We start from the raw sequence: 25,853 nt of genomic DNA, 5'->3' as shown, positions 1-25,853 counted from the left end.
ATGCACACAAGACCATATGTACATAGCACCACATACACAACATGTACATAGCACCATATGTACACAACACCGCATATCCAACATGTGCACAACACCATATGCACACATCACCACATATCCAACATGCACACAATAACATATGTACACAACACCAATATTGCACATCCTAAGACCACACTATCCTTATCAAGTGACCTTGATTCTAGTGTCTTATCCATGCTTGTACTAGCATGTCGTAATGCACACTACTTTCATTCCGCTGATGTACTCCTCAGCATAGCATTTCCATAACATAAACATAGACATAGCATAATCACACAATATCAAATCATAACCACATGATATTGACCTCATGGATTTTTCAGGACTAGTCTTCCCAATTGATTCCTCATAAGACCAGGAACGTCTTCATGCCATTCACTTGCATACGTAATCATTACTCTACAATCATGATCCTTGATGACACTGTCAAACAATGACATATATACATACATACATACATATAAACATTAGCATAAAACTATCACGATCTCTAATGACCCTGTCAGAAAATGACATACATACATACATGTATACATATATAGACATCAACATAATCATGATCACAACATAAGGTCAAGTTTAATAGAACCCCCTTTATCCATGCACAACATTGAGAACAATAGTTCCCAACTTAGTGAAGGAATCTGAAGCCTCAAATCCATTTACTTTACCTTTCCTAATTACCTTTCTCATGACTGTCCTACCACCATCCATTTACCTCAATGGACCCAACCAATCCAACTATTTGTCATACTCTTGCCTTCGGTTTCCCATATACATGCACCAAGATTCATCTGGGTCTTATATTATCTGTCAGGTTTCATTTATCTTTCCCCGAGCTCCATTAACTTCCTCCTTCCCAACCAATTCCCAATACCCTAAAAACACAAAAGGAAAGAACAAGACGGAAGCAAGAAGAAAACCATGAAAAACCAATAATAATATGACACCACAAATAAAATGGCATTGCCATACACTATACATAAAAAAAAACTACAAATCAAGCAAAAACAAATCACAAAAGACAGAAAGAGCAAAACTAGAAACATACACCATGACTTAATTCCCCATGGAGTCCTAATTCTTCTAAGGGAAATCTCAACCCGAGCCTTCTTCAAGATTTCATGGCAATATCTTTTTCCATGCAATCCCCTAGATCATACTTCCATAAACACACAACTGTTAATGTATAAATAAATATAACAATATATTGCTTACCTTACCTTGTTGTACCTAGCACGCTGACCTGTAACTGATCCTGTACACATATCATCTCTCAAGGGACTCCATTCCCTTGACAAATCCAACCATAACTAAAAACCAGTTGTTATACCCGTCAAATACATGTTTAGAAATATAACATATATCAACATAATGTAAGAGAAAGTCTAGGTTAAGAAGGCTTATTGTATTCATGCAAAGAAGTCAATCATTTGGAATTGTGGTTTCCAAACATGGCCAAGGAATTCTCACCCAATTCCTTTCTTTGACCTTTCATTGCTACAATTGAGTCTTATTGTTTAATATCACGTCATATAACTATTATTTATAAAAAAATAAACTATTTCCTTGTCATGCTAATACCAAACATGTTTCCCTATAACTACTCACACATGTCATTCACATGTTCCAAATATCAAGGTATCATGTCTATTAATTTGAAATCATCCATAATCAATACTAAAAACCATGTCATAATCAAGTCACCATCAACAGTCATAGTATTACAGCTACCACCTACTTACACTCAAGTGCATATCAATTGTCTCAGCATATAATGTGTTAGTACAACCATCTTAAAACAAAATCAGTCATTCGTGCAATATTATAGACACATACTGCCCACGGGGTTTTGGATTGACGGTGAATGGGTGCCTTGTTAAGACACTCCTTGCGATAGGTCACCGGTTCAAATCCCCCGTGGGTACTTAGGTTAGTCTTAACATAGAAAAAAAAAATATTATAGACACATACTCATATCATGTAGTTAATCAAACATTCAAACAAACTATAAATGTACCATGCTAGATAAATCAACTAGATGACATAATCAAACATTCAAACACCAAATAGATGACATAATCAAACTCATACCTCAAAGTATCTCAGGGGAGGCTATAACATATGCACAAGTCAGTGCACATTAGTACGACACAATATCACAATTATATTGACTCATACCTGAGTATCGTAACCATGGCCATTTGCATAGACTAATCCAATTTAACACGATACATATCACATCAATATATTAGGTACAATGACGATAACCATCATGCATATGAACATAATTCATATAAAAACAATTTACTATCCTTCATGACTAATATACGCATGTACATGTGATCACATTGATTAACTAACATCTATCATACATGTAACCACAACAACCATAGACTAAAATACATGTACATAACCCTAATTATTATAACAACCATTAACCAACATATCTACATACCCACCATAAGAACTTGTATGACAATATGCTCTTACCCCAAAGTATAGTGTTGCAACCTCACTTTAATGATTTTCATCTTGTGCTCTATCTAAACCATCACATCATGATGATGATGACATAAGATGCAACAATAAAGTTCCACAATGAATCTTTGACCTAATATACATGCATAACCATAACCATGACAAGATATCCATAACAACATATAGACACTGACATGCATAACAAATGCATATACAACCGACATGCATTCATGACAAACACATCACAACAACAACATCATCAACTCCTACATGGAAACACAATTCTAACAATGACTACCACCATGCATACATAACAAGCACATCTACATCCTTCATGCATGCATGACAAGCACATTCCTCCCATCTAGGCCAAGGATTGAACCATGTTTTGATACCACTTTGTAACACCCTCCTCCCACACTTACTCAAGTTGATGGTCCAACTAGGTTAAACATGTGATGAAGAGTTACTATGATATGATTCAACTCCCCAAGTATATTTAAGGAAGCGTAATCGACAAGAAAAGACCAATATGACCTTGCTCAGGAGATACAAAACCTTCAGGAGACAACCAACCCTTCCAAGTTCCCAACCCTTGAGACAACTTTATGTTTTGTTGATCTAGACCCCCTATTCGGTCACATAAAAATCCATGCTTGTGAATGAGACCCTACAATCACTCCCACAGCAAGGCATGCATGCAACTATGGCCTTTTTTAGGAACTCCTATGCCAACAACCCCAAGTTAATTACCACTTTTTCAGGGCCAAGATTCATGCCGGTACCTAGAACTTCATGAAACTTACAGAATTGATAAATGGCATGGAAACAAGCCTACTAATGCAAAAAACTGACCAAGGACTTGATCTCGCCCCTATTAGCTATGATAGGAATTTTGTCAAACATTTCACAAACATGAAATCTACAGGTCATAAGAAAATATCTGAACATAGGGACCTCATACTTATGTGAGAATCATCAAGGAGGATTGAAATTTCCTCCCAGTAAATGAATTTTTATCTATTAGGTCATTCATTCATTATTATTTTATCTACTAACTAAAACATGATGAGAGCCATACATCAATATTATCATAAAACATTCTCATCACTAGAAAATAACCAAATATATATCAATGATGAAACAACTTTTTAATCCACATACTTACAAGCACATTTACTCATGAAAATACCAAAGGAAAAGGAGATCTTATTAACATATACAAATCCAACCAAGTCAGAGACTTTCATGTACCACCCGACCATAGATTTGGTTGAACCAAATATCTCTTTCAACCAATCACCCCCACACCATATTACAAGCATGAATGTGGGATCTCATTGAATAGACCAAGAAAACCAAACAATGGCTTCCATAGGCCAACCCACCTCAACTTGTAACTAGTTGTGAAACAAGTGTTTGAACAGGTGTCTGTGGTGAACTCTGAACAGGTCATTGAATCAGTTGCTGAACAGGTGTTTGTGGAATTCCTTAGACAGGTTGTTCAACAACTGTTTGAAGAATCCCCTAAACAAGTTGCTGGACAGGTACAACAATACTTTGAATAGGTATTTGAGGAATAGGTTGTCTAGTAGGATGAACAGGTTGATAAAATGGCACTTGTGGAGAAATTGGACCATATTGTTGAGTAAAAGTAGGGTTCCAAATAGTATTCATCCTAGCATAAGGAGTGCCATGCAAAGTTTGATTTCTAGCAGGTTGACGTAGCCCAAGATGAGGTATTTGACCATAAGTTCTGGTAAAAGGTTGATCCCCAACAATAGGTTGTCCTCCAGATGGAGGATAAGGTAGTTCCCCCCTAGGATGGTAATAAATACTGGTTGGGGTTACTAGAGTTACGAGATATCACATGAATTTGTTGGTCTGATGTTGTAAGTGCTTCAGGCATGGAAGTCATGCTCTCAATAATAGACATAGATAAACCAGATGACCAAGTAGAAGGTTGACGAGAAGAAGAATCTCCTGAAAAACTCCGAGTAAGTGATTGGTATCTAGGAGGAAATGATGAACCACCATACAATAGTGATTCCAGGGAGTTGGTAAACATGGATGAATCAATGGGTTGGCTCCCAATAGGAATTTTTAACATAGTTATTTATGGTGAATAAAAAGGAATGTGTGGTGGTGACAAATTCTGACCTAAAAAATTTAAAGTGGTATAGTACCAAGGGTCAAGTCGGAAAGGAGATAAAGGAACTCTTAGGTCAAAATATTCACTACCAGTAAATGGAGAATGAGGTGTTTCTACCTCTTTGTTTCTCATAATATCTTTAATGCTAATTAACCTAGGAGGTAATCTAGTCGTAATTATTAGCCACCTTCAAGGTGAAGGTGGCTCAAGAGTAGGAGCTAAAGTAGAAAAAGGTGATTCAGGTTGAGAAACTTTAGAATCAGGTCTTCTTTATCTAGTTGGGTTAGTTCATTATCTGAAAACTTCACCAGTATCAGATTTAGTTTGAACTACTTCGGTAATCTCTAGGCTAGAGTGAACTAAGCCTAATTCTATTTCTTTTGTTGGTTTCACTTCGCTTTCTACTATTCCATATTGTAAAAATTTTGATGTTTCAGGTTCTTTTGAGGTTTTAGATCATGTTGACTTTGAACTTTCATATTTTATCTTTTCCAATTGACTAGGTGTGTATTCAGGTGGTTTTCCTTGAATTCTACATGACAGCCTTGGTAATTCAGCTAGGATGAAAATTTATCACAAAATCAAATAATATTCACAATCCAATCCTAAGGTCTCTAAAAAGTAAAAAACAAACAATTTAACACATGCAAAAAAAAATCTAAGGGTTCAAACCATGCAAACACGTTTTTCATAGTGGGCTCACTATTTGGTGATGAAATCCAATGTTGTAAAGATCAAAGTGAAAGGTGGCTATAGATAGAGTGAGTGGAGTTGGTTACACTAACAACCTAGTTAATGAAACAATTTGGTGCAAGTGCATTTATGCCATCTCGAGTGAAGATTTCCCTCCAAAAAGTCCAAGTGAGTCTAGTCAACATCTATTCCATGTACAACATGGCCTTCCATATGTCATCACCTTGGGTAATAACCCTAATATTATGGCCACTAAGGTTACAAACTACAACAATTCAACCTGGGGGAATAGTCGCATATCAGACGTACACGAAAGGGCAGAGTAACAAAGCTCAACACCCTTGAAAGCTCCTCAAGATGGTTAATTGGAGGTTTACTTTCAAGTGACCTCAAGTACCTTTCAGCACCATTGTAATACATGTAAATCATTGTACCATAACCATTGAAGTGGGTATGATCACTTCACTAGGTTTGATATGATCTCGTGCTTGACTCTTTTGTAAGGGAAGCTTCCTAGAGAAAAATTGTAATAACTACAGTTATCTCCCTATCGCAAGATTCTAATGTTTGTCTGCAGCTTTGGAAATTTTACATACTACCTTATTCCAAATCCCTACAACCTAATCTACTATAGGTGGAAAATAGCCCTAAGAATAAAAATTTCTAGATTTTTTTAAATTAGCATTGATTTTAGGAGATGTAATTTACTCAGAGTTGATGGATGTGAAACTGATGAAAGTATGACTTGATGCAAATCGTAATGCAATCGAAAATGAAAATATAATATTTTTGTTTCAGTGAAAAATCTATCTGAGGTAAGGAAAAATTCTTTCACTTTTTCAACTGAAATATAAACAAAAACTCTTAGAACCTTGCTATATTACTTTTCTTTAAAATGTAGTTATCCAATTTCAAATTACCCAACATTGAAAAATAAATTCAAATTTTTGGTTTTCCCAAATAACACAAAAATAAAGAAACTCTCCTTTAATACAATCACTTACAAATTTGAAAAGATGCAATGAGAAACCAATAATCACTAAAATTGAATTTTCCCTAATTGAATGCTATAAATTTTCTTGCAGTAATAGATTCACTTCATGAACAATTCAGCAAATACAAAGAAAAATGACTTTTCATTTCAGAACAAGCATAAGAAGTATCATAAACAATGCCTAATCTTGTAAATCATTCACTTTGACATTCAAAATAAAATTTGGAAAAGAGAAAGTTGGGCTCAAAGCCTGATCTAATCAAGAGAAGAAAGATAGGTAGTAACCACAACAGGACCAACAAATCTCTCTTTTGATAGTTCAACCATTCATGAGACAAGTCTCTACACCAATTTGTAAAAACAAGACCAAACACAAGAAAAACCAAAAATAACATTTATTCAAACTGAAAAACACTCACAGGAGGCTCAAACAAGTGTAAAACAACATTTAAAAAAAAAAAGTTCGGATTTAAAGAGGAAATAATTAAGTTTCTCAAAAACTCCAAATGTGTGCACATGCTCTGGAATAAACCAGTATGCATAAGTTTTGTTGCTGAAATGTAAGTTTTTAGAAGTGTGCATTATGCCTAAAGTATAAGTGTGCACAACAGGGAAATTAAGAAAAAGTAAAAAATAAATAAAATCTAGGCCACAATCCAAATTTCTAAAATTTCCAGACACTCTACGAAGGCTTGTGTAGTAGGTTGAAAAGATCAAACTATTGGACAATTGGCATTGTCTAGATGGCTAGTGGCCTAGTGGAGGAATCTGCTAGTGTGTTGGCATTGGTGTCAACAATCATGTTGGGGAGATGTGTTGGGAATTTGGAATTGATTTCAACCAAAATAAATTGGATGCTTGGTGTAACAGATGTTGGTAGTGATGGCCTAAAAGGAAGTCTGTGGTAGATGCAAGCTTCATGCAGAGGATCACCATGGTGGTTGTGAGTTTAGTTGTCTAGAGAGTAAAGGAGAAGAAGAATGGAAGATATTTTGGAGCCATATTAGAGATATAATATGGTCTCAAAACCTACATCAAACCTTCTTGATTGGAAAGTTCTCTGAAACAGATTTCCAACGATATGCGGAAGTCCAAAAATGGACTCCGAGATCAGAAGTTATGGCTTGCCGATGACCAAGGACTTTAAGTCTTAAGAAGGCTAGAATATCGGAGGTCTTGGATATCAGATATCAATACATCTAGCAAATTGACATATCAAAGATCATAATGTAGGAGTTCTAGCCTATCAGCACATTAAAAGATCAGAGGTCAGCATATCAGTGCATTGTTGATCGGAGGTCAGCGTATCGACGCATTAGGAAATTGGAACCCCAGAGATCGGCGTATTAGTGAATTGGAATGTCATAGGTTGGCATGTCAATGATATCATATATCGAAGGTGCGATACATCAGAATAGGTTGTATTAAAGGTCGGAGGATATCGAAATCACAGATATCAGTGTATCGGAACATCGACATATCGGGGATCACAATATTGAAACTTTTCAAGTCATGAACCTTTAAAATGTTGCGATATAAATAAGTGTCGATAAACCTTTAAAAGGGCTGAGAAATTCCAAAAGAGAATTAAGAAAGGATTTCGATACAAAAGCAAGGTTGATAGGTCCTACTCTCTCTCCTCTAGTAGGACACATGGCAGGATATGATTGGCTCCAAATAGGACTCATGGCAGCATGTGATTAGCTCCAATAAAGAAAAGTGGTAACTAACCTCAGCATGATGTGACAGTACAACATGACACTTGGCAGGCATATTCAACCTTATTGGGTAGGTTAATGTGCCAGAACCAAGTGATATATGTCACAAATAAGGAGTCACCGCGTGGAGTGATGTTATCATATTGGAAGTCGGCAATCGGAGGTTGAATACATTGGAGTTTGGAAACATTATGATATAGAGGGCTTTCGATAATTGGTTGGCGCATGGTCGTGAGTGGTCAAAGAACTAAGGGTATATTGTAGTTGACAAAGGTAGAATGGCCACCGACAAGAGTTTGGAGACTTAGCACCTTAATGCTAAGCGATAGGTCACAGGTAGCCATCCTATAGTGAGAAGCGTGGTAAGGGCTAAGTAGAAGGATCTTGAAAATCGAAGGATTAGGATAGTGGAACCTCAGAATAGTTGGTTATTGAAATGTTCTGATGGAGGAAGCTTTCGATATTGGGCAGGCTCTTGTTCATGTAAATCCATTTAGCCAAGCGTGCAAAGCATAGCATAGGAAAATTGGCCCCCGGCAGGAACATTGCACTACTATGAAGTTGTGATGTGGAATTTCTCTGATAGCGTAGTATAGAGAGTTAAAGGCATATGGGTCGGAAACTACGATATTGAATGAAGGCACATAGGAGTTGGTCTTAGGAGTAATGGAGATTGTCAAATATCATTGTGTCAAGGTAGCAAGGACCACGATCTTTGAGAAAGAGTGTTGGGTATGCCTTGAGGTGAGACAAGCCATCTCTATGCTCCAATGCATGTCTTTAGTGAGGTAAATTAAACTATGGGACTCATGAAGTAGTGTGTAAGTCATCTGATAATTAATGTCCCAACATGGAGCTCGATGCAGTCAGGAAATGAAGAACTGCAAGGCCTATCTCTATTTCTACACTGAGACAAGAAGCTGACAGGAGACACAACAACAGCAAGGAAGGCCATGCCTAAGTCCACTGAGAAGCCATGTTGAAGGAAAATAAAGCTATGCGAAACCATGAATCATCAAGGAGAGCCTCAGTGATAGGAGTCTTGTTCACAAAGAGGACTGTGCCTGGTTGGAGTGTGCAGGTGGATAGAGAATTGATTTTTCAGTATGGGGAAACAGTTAATTGCCCATTCTCATGGTTAATGCAGTGGTAGTTACCAAGTCAGACACAGCAACAGAATGGAAGAACCATGCTAAGGTACACTTGTGCAGTGTGAATACAGGACAGAGTGGTTGCATCGATCGGGGGGTAGTAGAGGAACAAAACCTAGGAGCTCAGATGAGAAAAATGGGGGGAACCAACATAGTTTCCAGAGAGCTAAGCTGAAAAGCTTTGAGGGTGCACTATTATGTATGGATGAGTGAGAGCATGTTCTGCAAAGAGAGGTCAGAGGTTGAGAGTGCTTATGCAAAGGCAAGAGACCCTAAGAGGTACGTTTTTGTGAGTAAAGGCAGAATTTCCCTGTGCACTGTGTGTAAGGCAGAAGTTTCCTATGATCTGTGTGTAAGGCTAAAGTTTCATGTGCATTGTGGGAAAGGAAAAAGGTGTCTGCATTGTGTGAGTAAGGCCATAGGTGCCTGTGCAGAGATATAAGGAAGAGAGTTGAGTTCGTGTTGATGAAGAGTAGAGAACAAATAACTATGTGGACTATGATGAGTGATTGTTGTTGAATAGATCAGTGTGACGTTGCAAAGTGAGCAGAGCATGAAGAGAAGAGAGCTGATATAAGGTAGAGTGGTTGCCAATTACAAAGAACATCATGTTCTTATTTCAGCGTGAGCTAGAGCCTACATACAAGAAGGAGGCACTTCCATCTCTAGTGGGTACTTGAGAAAGCTTGGAGGTTGGTGCCTCCTGCAAGTTGGTGCTTTCATAAATCCAAGGAGCTGCAAGTTGATGCTTACAAAAAATCCATGAAGTTGGTGTGTCACATGGTTCTTCTAGTAATCTGGACAAGGATCTACAAAAAGAGGGAGTTGGTGCTTCCTGCCAGTGGGTGCCAGCAAACAATCAAAGGTAGGTTTGTGTCTACATACTAAAGAGGTTGGTGCCTCTTGGCAAGTTGGTGCTTGCTAAACAAAATGGGTTAGTGCCTCCCATGAGTGGGTTCTCACAAACAAATAGATGTAATTAAGTGGGTGCTTAACTTACATCATAAAAAAACAACAAATTTGGTGGTTTTTTCCCTCTAGGTTTCCACGTGAAAAATTGTGTCAAATGTATGTTGCTCATGTGATTTTTGTTTGAACTTGTGGGTCTAATATATTATTGGTTCATTTTTTTTTGTGAATGTATTCTCTCACAAGTAAAGTAATATAAGAAGGGACTATAAGCATAATAAGAAAAATATTAGAGCTTCTTAATTACTGATTCACACCCCCCTTAGTAACTCCTTATTCCAACAAAAACAAGGAACACTAAAGGAGACTGAGACAATTCCCCAGTATGGCCACCAATTTGTTATGTGAACTTATCCCTCTTGCAGACAAGAGCGATCTCCCTAGACTTCAAAGAACCCTAGTAACAAGAAAATAGGAATTTCTACCTTTCTCTAGAATCTGATTGACTAAAAGAAAATACAATGATAGAGGCCTCTTACCGATTAAAAAAATTATTGATCAAGCCCCTTTCAAAGATTTCGTCCATTTGCTTCTTGATGCCTTAGAGTTCCTCTCGTTGATCCCCACAACTTCTCCATAACATCCTGAAAGAGACCTACATAGACAAAGGAAAACAAGAGATCAAAGCATCCAAAATATAATCAAAGAGATAAATGGACTAATTAACCAATTATAAATACAACCCATGTAGGCGATCAAGGAATCCTAAAAACTAGATCAACAAAGATGTAATTAGGAAAGAACAATTTCTTTTATATTAATAAACTGGAGAAAATCCTTACAACCATATAACCTTGATGTTGCAAGTCCCTTCTGCAATCTCCAACCCTTTCCCTTGTAAGACTAACCTTCCAAGCTAATATCAATAGCATAAACCTACTACCAATAGTCCTCTCCCAATCCTCAAACATGTAGTAGCTTTATAAGCCAAGAATGGGAAGTTATGGATCCATTCTCCAAGGGATGAGATCCACTATTAGTGGGATAGGTGTTCCAAAAAGGAAGGGGAGTTTCCCCATGATGGGAGGGATTAGGGCTGAATAGGAACCCATTCAAAGCTTTTTGGTTGGGATAGATGTTACTAACAATGCTTCTAGACTTTAATTTTTATTTTTACATTCGTTGATTCATGTTCGCAGGTCATAGTATAAGACATTGAATATTGTGCGCAACTTTTAATGGTATTCTTTGTATGAATAGAATTTAACTAGGAAAATGTGAAGGTCACCAAAAATAGGATTTTTGTACCAGGGGATCCAGGAATTCCACTTTCTTTGCGATGATTTAGATTCTAACTTTGCAGTGGAATGTCTTGGGACACATTTGTGGATAGCAAAAGGTCCAAACCGATGGTCATTTTCCTAATGCGACAAAATGATGCATAAGACCATGTGACACTTATTCAGATCCCCTTCCTCTATATATATATATATATATATATATATATATATATATGTATATATATATATATATATATATATATATATATATATATATATATATATATATATATATGTATATATATATATATATATATATATATATATATATATATATATATATATATATATATATATATATATATATATAGATATATATATATATATATAGAAGAAGACTTGTCCTCCCTCCAAGGACACCATTTGAATCACACAAGAGACACACTTATCTATGATCTCAAGCGAAGAAAGACAAGACAAGTGGAGTGAAGTTTTTGTGGCTTATTTATGTTGAAGAGGAGAAAAATTTTGTTGAAGAAGAGTGAAAGACTGTGGGATATATTTATGCTAGAGGAGAGATTTCCTGTGATTATATATCTATGCTAGAGGAGAAATAGTTTATGATATATTTTTTGTGGAAGCCATCAAAAATATATGATGCATCTTTGTGGAAGCCATTGAAGGTCTGTGGTAGATCTTCTATGGAGGATGGAAAAATATACTCTTTGAAGAAGACAAAAACCTATGGTAAATACCTTTATGGAAATTTATGAGTTCTTATGGAGAAGAAGCATGCCATCAAGCTAGAGTTTCATGTGGCTTGAATCAATATACTTTTGAGTTTGTTGAAGTGTGACCATGGAAGAAGAAGGTACAAACTAGGCCTTCATGACAAACATTAATCAAGCTACTCAACAAGGATCTTATGGAAAAATAAAGGAGGTATGACTTGGCATCTTTGTGGTTTTCTTATGGAAGCATCTTGCTGGTTAGTGTGACCATTAACATTGAATTGATGTATCTCTTGTTGGAATAAATATTTCTATAAGAATAAGGTTGATGGGTTTTCCCAGGGTAAAAATCTTATGTCTCTCTTGTGTATTCTGATATCTATTTCTTCATTGTTCTTATGGTTTAATTTTTGAATGTGTAATTTATTATGATACATTATAGTGCTAAATAATCTACATAATCAAAAGTAATTATCAAGTTTCAGAGATGAGTGCTAGTGTATTTTGCACTTATAAAATCAACATGGTATTAGAGACATGGTAAAGGAAATCCTTTGGAAAACAAGTCATTTAAGTCATCCTCTAGGGCTCAATTTTGTTATCTATCCCTAGCTCATGAACTCACTGAAAGAAAGGTAATTTTTTGTTTTTTACTACTCTATGTGCTGGTAAGGAATGACGAATTATCAAGCCTGCGAGATAGTGACAAAATGTTTTAAAGAAAGTAGAATAGTCTCTAAAATTTTTTAAAGGTCTCAAATATTATCTAAGTAGGTTGAAGGGGAATCAAAAGTCTATTTCAAAGGACCAAGAGCCTTAGAAAATAGACAATTATCCCTGCCTGAGTTTCAGTCAAAGATTGAAATTTCTTCCAAGTATCTCAAGACAGTTTGAAAGGCCTAAGACCATTAAGGGGTCAAATACGCCAGTCCCATCTCAGACAGGATGAAAATTTCTTAAGTATAGTATAGAAGCCAAAGGGAATTCATGTTTCCTTAGGAGATCGAAGAATATCAAAAGTAGTAGTCCAAAAGTCCATAGTCAACAAAGTTATCTTTCAATCTACTCAAGGTTTCTATCATTACAAGAGGGAACATCTCTGATAGTACTCATTGAATATATAAAGGATATGTGTCACCTTGACATATAAAGACTCTCTCAAAATATGGTTGGTAAGCCTAAAAGGTAGGATAAGAAGAATGAACAAACCTACATTAATGCCAAAAATGTTTGACATCTTGAAAATTAATCAAATTAAATTATTCTCCTTAAATTTGATCTCTAAAGTTTCTTTCTTAGCTAAAGGAAGTTTAGTATTGATGTTACTCAAGATGGATTTGTTCTTCAATTTAACATTTTGCTTGGTTTCTAGTTCTCATACAAAGAATACTACAACAATAAACTTTCATGATCTAGTCTAAAGTTTGATGCCTCCTTGAACTCTATGAACGTAATGAGTGATATAAAAGTACAATACGGGCTAAAAGTGCAAAGGATAGTATGTATTTTACTAAACGTTCAAAGAGGTTACAAAAGTATGATGTTGAAGACTTAAAAAATGTAAAGCATCAACAAAATTTATTTTTATGAATCTTGTTATTGCACATCAAAGGAAAGAGGATTCACTATCACTAAATATGCCTTGAAGATGATGCATAAGACAAATCGTTAAAAAGAATGCAAAGCATTGATACGATTTGCTAACATAGACCTTATACTATGACAAGGGAGTATTGAATTAGAATACATGACAAGAGGATGAGTTCCTCTTCAAAGTCTAAAGACTGAAATACAAAACTTGATCAAATTATGTTTAGTAGAATGGTTGAGGAAGAAATTTTGATCTCAACACAATATGATATATTGCTAAAGGATTGAGACTTGGTGGCATTTGACTGTTGGACTTGCAAGAAAATTTAAGGTTTGGAAGACTAAAAGTCTTTCTAGATTCTAGGGTTTTGGATATTGGAATATATAGTGTTTGTAAACCCTAGCAAGGGATTGAATAAAATAATTCATAGGGTTATGGACAAAACCATAGGATGAAGCATTTCCACTAAAAGAAGAAACCCCAACTCATGCAAGGAAGGTATGCTATCATGATAATGTTGAATACAGAGATGTTTTATAAAATGGATGCAAGAAGTATAAGATCAAGAGGGAGCTGATATTCTTGTTAAAAGATAAGTATTCCATATCTCTCCTTTAAACATTAATATTTTTTATTCTCTAGTAGTCACTTGCTTTTGTATTCCTTGTTTGGTTGTAACTATTTTTCCAATACCTCCTAGTGCGTATTGTAGGTATATGGTAAAGGTTGTATAGGTTTTGATAGAAAATGATAGAAAGGACAAAGAAAACGTTGTGACAAAAGTTGGATTCAAAGGGAGCAAGTTCTAGATTCAGAGGGAATAGTTTGATCATCAATCTTGAAGTATGTCTTGAAGTGACATATTGTTAGTACACATGCGTTAAAAAGATCTTACATGGAAGAAATATTTGAATGTGTCATAGAGTAAGAGGAATTGGTTGTTGAATTTGATACAAATAGTTTTTGTTTGATGTACTACTTAGGATTGAAAGTTGTTGGGTCCTTCATTTTTTCAGAGAAATATGGAAAACATGTTTGCAGAACAATTTTGGGGGAAAAATGGATAAAGGCACTAGAATTAGGTCACTATAAATTTGAATGTGAAAGAAAATTAAATATTAGGACCTCGGAAGCCAAAAAAATAGGAAAGTGCACTCATGGAAATAGGAAAACTCAGTTAATTTTGAAAGGATCAACAATAAAAATGGAAAAGGCACGAAGATTTTGTCAAAGAGGACCAAATCAAAGGTGGGATCAAGCAACCTTCGCAAGGACCTAATCAAGTGAGCGAGCCTATAAAAGGAGATGTATAGGAACAAATTAGGAAATATTTTTGATAGACGAAACTCAGATCCATATGTTATCCATCGTTAATAATACTTACCTATAGAATTATGCATATCATAGAAGTTTTGATTCAAGTATTGTAGATTCTGGTGTAGTATTTGATCTGAGAAGGTTGTGGAGATTTTTCTGATCCTTGATGTAATGGTTGACAATATTAATAAAGAAATAATTTTTGGGAAATTTTGTATTGCTTAACTTAATGACTGTATGGACCCTTTTCAAATTTCTTGACTCTATTATGGTGTCTCTATGTATTTTTTCTGAATGCATGTCTCGGTTATTATGTTGTCGCATAGGATGATTGGATGTTAATGGTGTAAACAATATCATGACAATCCTAGTTTTCCAATACTAATTTAGATCCCTTATCTATTTTCATGGTTCTAACTCTCCGAGGATGAGACACTCCTTAGCATAAAGGGAGTGAAAATGTCAGCGAAAATATAGACTACGATGGCCATATTTGTTGGCAAGATTAGGTCGAACCCTGGGTCCTCATTTCTATAAATTTTTCACTAACAAACGTTTTTGTTTTCAAGACCCTAAGCTTTAAAAGGGATCTAGATCATGGTGTCTAGAATTTTTGGTAGAGGTATTCAGACTTTGTGGCATGATAAAGTTGACCATTTTATTTTACAACAAGCTCAACTAAGGTAAAATAACCTAGTGTTGAGAAATATAAAGGGAAATTATTAGAGTTATTTATCTTCTTTAATAATTGTTTATGATTTCTTTTTACTTATCTTACTTATTAAATTCACTTGTTATTATGATGTTTTTGTATCATCAAACAACTACCAAAATAAGAAGAACAAGAACACATAATATAGGCTGCAAGCTAGGGCCAAAACCTCTCCACCTTAGAGGAAAACCCACAAATATCTTCTCTTCCTTATAGATTCTTCAATTGATGAATTCCAAGACCTTTAGACCAAGACCAATACCCTCCAAGGCCAAGGCCAACCTTTCTAGGGCTAATTATCTTCCTAACCTTTTTCATCTTCCTTCTTCGTTTCCTTTCTTCCTCTTATTAATTTGCTTGAATGAGCGAGATGAATGTGCTTCAAGGAGGTCGAATTTACTCCTTTATATAGGCTTCTCAAAGGTGGATGTGGCTCCTCAAATTAGGCCGACTTTCTAACTGCTAAGCTGACTTGATCTTGGAGGGTATTTTGACACTTTTAAGGAAAAAATAATTTTCTTTACAAGTTACAATGTGCCTGAAGGGATCTTGAACTTATGACAATGACTCTTTTGACTTCTTGACCTAGCAAAAACCCTAGAAGCACTCAATGGGTGCTTGACCTATAAAAGTAAAATACCTTGAGCATGAAACCCACGCTCCAAAAAATATAATAATAATTTTCTTTCATCTTACAGTTTATAAGAATCAAAAGTAAATTTCATATTTGTAAAGACCAAACCTAGTAACACATTTTTCAACCACGAGACTGGGTTAAACAAGAAATTATGTATGTTGATCCTACCTGTGACCAATACAAAATATTATGGTGAGAGTTTCCTAAAAAGTTACAAGGTTGGTCAAGATGGTTGCAAGTCAAAGCAGGGGTTGGAAGTCAACTTGGGCTTTGTAGAGATTGGTTGACAACTGATTTGGCTTAACTCCACTGATTAGACACAAATATAACAAGGGTTGTTTATTTTTGGGTCAATGCGACATTAGAATGCTATATTGTTGAGTTTGCAGCCAAAGATCACGAGTCCTTTTCTAGAGTGGAACAATTTTTCAAGTTCTGATTGCATGGAAGATTATTGAAAGAGACCCCTCTTTGGATCAAAGTCTTAATGGTTAAACAAAGTATGCTACCATTCCAAGAATATTGAATGGCAACTAAAAAACATTAGTGTTGGGGGACGAATTTAGGGGGTCGAATGTTGTGCACTTGCAGAAGATGAAGGGTTGTTGCGATAGACCAATGTTGGCTTGAGGGGGCTTGGACCTAGATTTGGAGTTAGCTACGCTAACCAACAAAACCCTACACTACCAACCCTTTCGGAAACAACCCACATAGCGCAGGTTGCAGTCTCACCCAAGGCATTATTGGGGTATGCTAGAACTAAGTTTTTGCATTGAGAGGGCTATGTGATGTATTTTTATGAAGGTTTAGGGCTTTATCTTGACCTTCGCGAATCCTAATCCTTGAAACCTAGAACTTATAGTAATTAACAGTTAACATATTTTTTTCCTTCGTCCATTGCACTAAACATGCATAAAATCATACAAATAAGCAGATCTATATCTTTGAAATTATATTAAGTGCTTTTCATGATTAAAGGGATTCAAAAGTTCATAAATATCATAATTTTAGAATTAAATAGAAACACATAGATACACAAATATCACTTCAAAATATGTCTTTATTATGGTTTAGATTCTCAGATACAACTCTTTTCAATCCTATGCACACAACTGTAGGGGTTCACACACTCAACTACAGACTTATCAAGGTCTCTGTGCACACAACTACAGGAGCCTTCCCCTTTGCCCAAGTACAAAATACTCAAAATCAAACTCAAAACATGTACTTCTCAATTTCTTAGCCTTCCTACAACTCTTCTATAATTTATATTCTTCCTTCATTACAATACCATGATCCGCGAACCATCGGTGGGTCACAAAACAACTTTAGTTTAACAAATTAAGGGGATTTGACCTTCCTAATTCCCCTTTGACTCCTATTGACCTGTGCTACATGCGCTCCGTGCCTCAAAATGCAGAGACTTTACAATATCTTAACAAAATTTAATAAAAACTGACCGAGGGGACCCCATCCCAACAGGCCCCAAACACAAAGTTGTGACTCATCCTGAGCCACTCTATTGGTGTTGCCTCAACCTTCGCTTACAGGCTGTTGAATTCGAGATTCAACGCTTGAAGATCTATTGTTCTTTGCCCGACAACCTAGGAAACTTCTTCGACCAATTTCTCCATTATTGGACCTTCAATTGCAAAGCCCATGGTCCTTTGTGTCTGTTAAAGGGATTTTAACTTGTTCTGGATGTTCTGTGATAGTTGGCTTGCTTCATCAGCCCAAGGCTACATCCTTGTGGAAATTATAGCCTACTTCCGACACAACTCATCAATCTAAGTCTGTATGAATTTCCCTTCTTGGAATCTAGTGAACCTCTACACAGGTGCTAAGGTCCACATTGTCGCCTTGATCTCATCAAACTACAGTTTCTTTTCACAGATGTCTGCTTTAATCATTTGCAATTATCAGTCCTCCTATAGTGAGGCCCACATTTCCATTGTCAGCTTAAATAATTGGCTGCAATCCTTGACTGTAGTGGCCAAAATTGTCATATTTGCTTTAATATTAGCTTCACACTGCTCTCTAACCTTTAGAGGTGTGGTTGGCTATGACTTCAGTTGAAGCTCTAAAATCTGCAGTTGTGGCTCAAACCGAACCTTTCTAATTTCCTCCTTGGATTCCTTCACTGCAACAAAAAACTTATGATTTTCTCTATAGAGGCCACCTCGGCTGGAATTTGGAGCTGAAGAAGCTTGCTACACACTTGGGTAAGTGCCACCTCTAACTTCTTATTGTGGTGCATCATCTCGTCACGAGTCTGCAAGGCCTGCGCTTTCTCTACCAAAATATATTGATTATTAGATTTACCTCTTTGATAATCAATAGAGCTCATTTCTCCCAGACATGGAGCTCATATGAAATTCCTTGGTGCGGCTTGTACAAGGTCTGGAAAGGAATTGCTGCAAGGTTGATACTTGTGTTGGTCATATTCAGCAGCTTGGCCAAATCCTCAGTTGTTTCAGCATGCAGGTAACCCTATGGAAGCATTATTGTGCACAGGCATGAAGTTAGTTCTACCTTTGATGTCCCACTCACCTGACTTTGACTCGCACTCACTTGAATGACACTCGCTAGGATAACTCCTGTCTAGACCTGCAATTCCTTCAGGCTTTGTTTCACTTTGTATAGTACTTGCTAGTAGTGGTCCTCGATGTGCCCCCATATATTTTCTATTATGGAGCAGACAACATCGCTTATCACATCAAGATCCCCCTCCATGAGGGCCAACGATTCAATACCTGCAAACTTGTTAAACTTCTCCTTCTTGCGTGGCCTTGTCGAACTACACTTTTGTCTTTATTGATCTTGAAGGGGGACTCTAAATCCTTCGATTCAACATAGGGGTCTTTGCCCCCTTCCTCTTCATTTTCGGTTTCAACTTCAACATCTATGCACTCTGTCTCAGGTTCTTCGAGGTCAATGGTGACCTGCGATGTTGCTACTTGCGCATCTTTTCCCTTATTCACTTCCTTCTCTTTCGTAGAAGCCTTTTGTGCTTATGTGTGTTTATTAGAACCCTTCTGTGCTTCTTTCTCCTTGTGTTTCATGGCCTTTTTTGTAGCTGTTGTTTTCCCCATTTCTACTTCTACAACCTTACTTGTTCCCACAGCTTTGCCAGATTGGGTGTGCCAATCGCTTAGATATCAACTAATGACCCCCCTAATATCATCCTTTGCGACTAAGTAAAGAAACTTGTACCATGTTCTCTCAGCATCCCTCTTCATGTGTGTTATAGGGAAAAGTGTCTATATAGAACTGCTCTATCCCACTAAGGTGTGACAGCTGCCTTAGAAACAAACAGAGAAAAGCTACTTTCATTTTTCCTTTATGAATTATAGATAGAGAAGAACAAGAAGACCAACCTCTGTCTTGCGCTAATCTCCTGATTTGATTCCTCTCTTCTTTGATAGTCTTTCGCTACCTGCTCCCTTGCACGCCCAACTTCACAAAGTACCTGTAAGATCACAGTAGCATAGCACTATACAAAGACATGGATCTATAATCATAAACAATCTAGGATCAGATGTAAATTGACCATACAAATGTAGCAAACATCAATGACACAAGAGCATGGAGGAAAAATTGGCATGGAGGAAAAATTGAATAGCTTTTATTGATAAACAAGAAAGAGCCAAGAGGAGTTACAACCATTTGTTCTGACCCAGCATCAACCTCTCAGTAAGGAAGCCCCTCTTCACTCATACAAAGCTTAGATCACCCAACAATCTGATTTTTGTCTCAAGAAACCAACAGCAATTCCTTACAATATGCAAAATTCCAGCCTCTCGGATCTCTGGGATGAGGGATCCATATATAGATATTTGTAATGGAGATGAGTCAGCTTATGATTTGATTAGTGTCTTCCCTCTGATAGTTCTTGCTTCCACTTGGAGATTGATGATCTCTTACTCATCCTTGGTCGAATTCAAAGAGGCAAGTGTCACAGGAGAAGATTCTGGAAGCTTCCATTGCCTCTCCACCTCGCGGAATGACACTGCCATTTGTCATTTCTCGTCCATCGCACCCCATAGAAGGGCTTTTTGAAATTAAATGCACCCACACAGTGTATTTAGGTGAGATGCAACGCACTTGGCCAGTGGAGCAGCTGAAATGATCCTGTTTTGACCAATTCTGAGCAGTTTTTCATGGAGAACTTCTGGGAGAAGCTGTAATCTGTTGACCTTGTTCCTTTAGGGGTTAGAACAACACTTTTAGGGACTTAGGAGCCCTTGGTTTATGGAAATTTCATGCTTGGGGTTGTAGTTCCCAAAAATGTCTATAACAGTTGCCCCCTAAAGCATGAGGTCGTTAATCTTTTGATGTCAGGTGAAATGCTTTATTATGAGGATCCGAAGTTCTTTCAAGATGGGAGGAGACCTGTAATAAGATACAATACAATACATTATCTTCATAATATTGTCATGATCTAGCTGAGGCGGGCATTCCCATTCTCAGCTCTATAAATTCATTTTCATGTACATAGGATAGACAATCGTCTGAGTGTAGACTGATGATTCTGATAGAGCCATCATCCTTTTGATTGGATGATTATCTGTGCAGCAATGATGTACATTTGATGTCTTTATTTCCTTGAATATATATCGCAGCTCGGATGGATGAAACTAGATCCGGGGTCTTCAATCTCGTTCAATCTTCACTCGAAGTACAAGTCGATCCATGTGAAAGCTGTTCTGGAGTCGAACATGGAAAGACATCACCTGATTACCAGCCAATGATGTAAGCTGTTAACATGCGCAAGAGAAATCACCGATAATGATAATGACCCTCAAGGTACTGCAGTACAATTCACGTGGTGTGAATAAAGGACTTGGCGTCGAACACCACGCAAAATCTTTCGGTCGAAGGCCATTGATGTAAACCTGTTGCCGAAAGTGAGAAACTTGCCATTGGGGCATGCAAGCTTCAAAGTACTGAATGGGGTGTTCCTAGATCAACTTCTTGGATAATGAGCTGATGTCGACAAGAAGTGATCTGTCACAGGAGGGCCTTAATGAATCCCACATCAATGACACGGAACGAAGCAAATGATTTTAATGAAGATGAAAACGATCTGGTGATATAAGGTTCAGGGTGGCGGTCATGAAAGAATGGAGTATAAATGTATGGTAGTGGGTGAGATACAGGTGAATTCTCTGAATGACTTCTCTTGAACATATCGGCGACACTGATGTGATGGATTGGTAGCATTAACCCCAAATGTGGATGGTATGATGGGACCATGGTGATGTGACTGGTGAATGAAACAACCCAACCCGACTCAGACGCGGAGTGGAAGTGTCATGTTCAAGAGCGACTTGCTACCAACAAAGTTTCTTCAAGTTTTCTTCCCAATTTTCCCCAGTCATTGCTGACCGGTACCTCTTTATTTTTGTCAAGCTTGAGGAGGATAACATATGCTTGTTCTATAATTTTCCCTTCGGGCAAACCCATCGCTATGTTTTAACGAGCCTAGCGATAGTGAAACTCGTTCTCGTCTATAGACAAGTTTGTCGCTATTAAACTTTTAACGAGTTTAACGACAAAGATAACTCGGTCCTTTTCAATTTTAGAGAGTCTGAAAAGGAACGTAAAGGTAACTCCAAAATTCCTTTTTCGTCATCTAATCCCTTAAGTCTGAAAAAGTATAAAACAATACAGAAGGGATGAATTTTCGATACTTTTAACGAGCCGAACAAAACAAGCACTCGATCTTTTTGTGTAATAATCTCTGAGGTCCAAAAAGATTAAAATTTAGGGGAGAGATAGCACTTCCGGTCCCTTTAATGAGCTAGAGAGGCCAATGGCTCGGAAATCTTTTCATATTTTACGAGTCAGTTAAAAAGAGCTTAAAGGAGACTCGTCTTTTGAGGGATGAGTGATAAAATGGATAGCAACTCATTCCAGGTAAGGTTTGGAATTTTCCAATCACGGCAGTGTTACAAGGATGGCTAGTGAAATCACTCTTCGCAGCTGTTCCTCAAAATGGGTAAACAATCAAATGGAGGTGAATGATCGGTCAATGCAAAAGTGGAGGTGATGGTGCAAACACGACCAAGGCTTTAATGGCTGAAGTACTACATTCATGATGGTTATTTATCGGTGAATAGTTCATTTTTTAATGAGCTTAAACGCGGGGGGAAACATTTGCTCATGTCTTATGTTTATTTTTTAACGAGCTTGAACTATGTGCTAAAACTGCTCGATGTGGGTTTATTTTTTAACGAGCTTGAACCTTGCGGTAACACTGCTCGATTAATCCAGTCGTATAATAAGAATGTCCCATATAAAATGGCAATTTTTAGAGTTTTACCCCACATCCTTTCTTTATGCAAGTTAGGAAATGACCAATCCAAAAAACAGATAAATGATCGCTCTTTGCTTGCACTCCAAAAGGTTTGCATGCCCCCAAGTATAAAACAGAGTTTCAAGGTTACCCCTTCTTTCTTCCATTAAAACATTATTTTTACCGAGAGAGGTCTACCTCTTACAGGTCACCCAAAGATTGTTCTATTCACAGCGCAAACAAAACACTTCTTCGGCGATGTCTGCCGAAATAGACAAAGGTGAGTGAAGGAGGCTACTCCACTCACGTAACTTTGACAAGAGAATCTTGTTCTAGAATAACCCCCTCTTCCAATCACATACGGGAGTACAGACTAGTCATATTCTCTCGCGGAAACCTAGCTGTTGGGGGGAAAAGTATCTAATGCAGAATGCCTCTATCCCACTCTGAAGGTGATAGTACTCCAGCAACAACTGAATGCAAAGCTATTCAAAGTTTCTTCTTTATGAGATGAGAGAGGGAAGAAAAGGATGATCTACTAACCGTTATCTTGCGCTAATAGTCGATCCAGTCTTCACTCCTTGCTGCTTGCTCCTAGCTCCTTGCCCTTTCACCGGCCCAGCTACACACAGATCCTGTAAAAGCACAAGAAAAGGAAACTACAAGAAGCATACATCCATAATCGATTATAGGATTAGCATAAATCAAATATACAAGCATCTATTCATCATAAAGACACATGCATATAGAAGAACTTCAAATACTTTATTGATAATAGAAGTAAAGTTCTGAGAGAGTTACAACCACAATGGGCCCAATCCAGCAACACCTCCCAGCTGAAAGAAATCTCCTCTTCACCTCCTTCAAGAAAAACACCCAATAGCTCTATACACAAACCAACAACACTTCCTTACTTACACAAAATTCCAGCCTCCCTAGACCTCATGAGAGAGCTCTATATATAGGGTTTTGGAGAAAGGATGAGTCATCTTGAGACTGGCCTGAAGCTGACTTGTGTCCTCTCCCACTTTAGTTAATCTTCAGTTCTTGAGTCCACTTGGAGAATCTTGCTTCCACTTGGAGATCAAGACTCTCTTACTCATCACTAGGCGAATTCCTTGACCCAAGTGTCAGTTTGGAAGCTTCCTGGGCAGTTGACACCTTGCAGAATGACTGTGCCACTTGGCCAATCTTGCCCAGCGCAGGTAGCCTTCATTAGTTTTGACCTTCAGCGCAGGTACAAGGAGGAGCAGTTGACATTCAGCGCAGATGCTCAGTGGAGCAGCTGACATGATCCAGAAATAGCCTGTTTTTGAGTGTTTTTGGGTGGAGAACTGATTCTCAGTGTTGTGGTTTGTAGACCTTGTTCCTCTAAGGGTAAGAACAACATGTTTAGGGACTTTGGATCCCTCAGATTATTGACATTTCATGCTCCATGCTGTTAGGCACAAAAATGTCTATAACAGTTGCCCCCTAAAGTATGAGGTCGTTTATCGGGTGAAATGCTTTATTAGGAGGATCCGAAGTTCATTCAATCGCTGAGAGGTGCCCTGCAATAAAAATACAATAAAATACATTATTTTTCATTCTGCTATCATGATCTAGCTGAGGCGGGCATTCCCATGCTCAGCTTTATAAATTCATTTTGGTACACATAACAGACGACCGTCTGATTATAGACTGATAATTCTCTGCTGAAATTATCATCCTTTGAGTAGGATGATCATCTGCTGCAATGATGTACATATCAAATGTCTTTATATTTCCTGAATATATATCGCAGCCCGGATGGATGAAACTAGATCCGGGGTCTTCAATCTCGTTCGATCTTCACTCTAAGTACAAGTCGATCCATGTGAGAATTTCGCTGAAGTCGAACATGGAAAGACATCGCTTGATTACCGGTCAATAATGTAAACCGTTAACAAGCGCGAGAGGAATCACCAATAATGACAATGACCCTCAAGGTACTAAAGTACAATTCACATGGTGTGAATAAAGGACTTGGTGTCAAACACCACGCAAAATCTTCTGGTCGAAGGTCATTGATGTATACCTGTCGCCGGAAGTGAGAAACTTGCCATTGAGGCATGCAAGCTTCAAAGTACTGGGGGGGGTGTTCCTAGATCAACTTCTTGGATAATGAGCTGAAGTCGACAAGAAGCGAACCGTCAAAGGAGGGCCTTAATGAATCCCACATCAGTGACACGGAACGGAGCTAATGACTTTAGTGGAGGTGAAAACAAACTGTGAGATATGATTCAGGGTGGCGATCATGGGTGGATGAAGGATAATGTATGGCAGTGGATGGGACACGGTTGACTCTTTCTGAACACATCTCTTATACATATAACGACACTAATGTGATGGATCGGTAGCATTACCCCAAATACGGATGGTTTGGCGAGGACCATGGTGATGAGACCGGTGAATGAAACAACCCAACCCGATGTGGTACGGAGGACAAAGTGTCATGTTCAAGAGCGACTTGCTACCATCAAAGTATTTGAGGTTCTCCCAATTTTTCCCCAGTCATTTCTGACCAGTACCTCTTTATTTTTGTCAAGCTTGAGGAGGATAACATATGCTTGTTCTATAACCTGCCCTTCGGGCAAGCCCATCGCTATGTTTTAACGAGCCTAGCGATAGGGAAACTCGTTCTCGTCTAAAGACAAGTTTGTCGCTATTTAATCATTTTAACGAGTCTAGCGACAAAGACAACTCGGTCCTTTTCATTTTTAGAGAGTCTGAAAAGGTACAGAAAGTTAACTCCAAAATTCCTTTTTCATCATCTAATCCCTTAAGTCCGAAAAAGTATAAAACAATACAGAAGGGATGAGTTTTCGATAACTTTAACGAGCCGAATAAAACAAGCGCTCGACCTTTTTGTGCAATAATCCCTCAGGTCCAAAAAGATTAAAATCTAGAGGAGGGATAGCTCTTCCGGTCACTTTAACGAGCTGGAAGGCCAAAACTCGGCAAACTTTTCATATTTTACGAGTCGGGAGAAAAGAGCTCAAAGAAGACTCGTCTTTTGAGGAATGAGTGATAAACAGGGATAGCAGCGGATTCCAGGTACAGGTTGGAATTTTCCAATCACGGCAGTGTCACAAGGATGGCTAAGTGAAATCACTCTTCGCAGCTGTT

General features: G+C 37.6%; 1 pseudogene; it reads left to right on the top strand.

Annotated features, from left to right (window-relative positions):
• Positions 1-25,853, top strand: part of LOC149181127 (uncharacterized) — a 122,069-nt pseudogene that overhangs the window by 13,364 nt on the left and 82,852 nt on the right.

The sequence above is a fragment of the Pinus tabuliformis genome, chromosome 3_2, assembly GCF_031772625.1.
Source record: "Pinus tabuliformis cultivar Carrire ecotype Pingquan chromosome 3_2, CPIR1, whole genome shotgun sequence".
Lineage (NCBI taxonomy): Eukaryota > Viridiplantae > Streptophyta > Pinopsida > Pinales > Pinaceae > Pinus > Pinus tabuliformis.
This window is presented reverse-complemented; position numbering and strand designations above follow the sequence as displayed.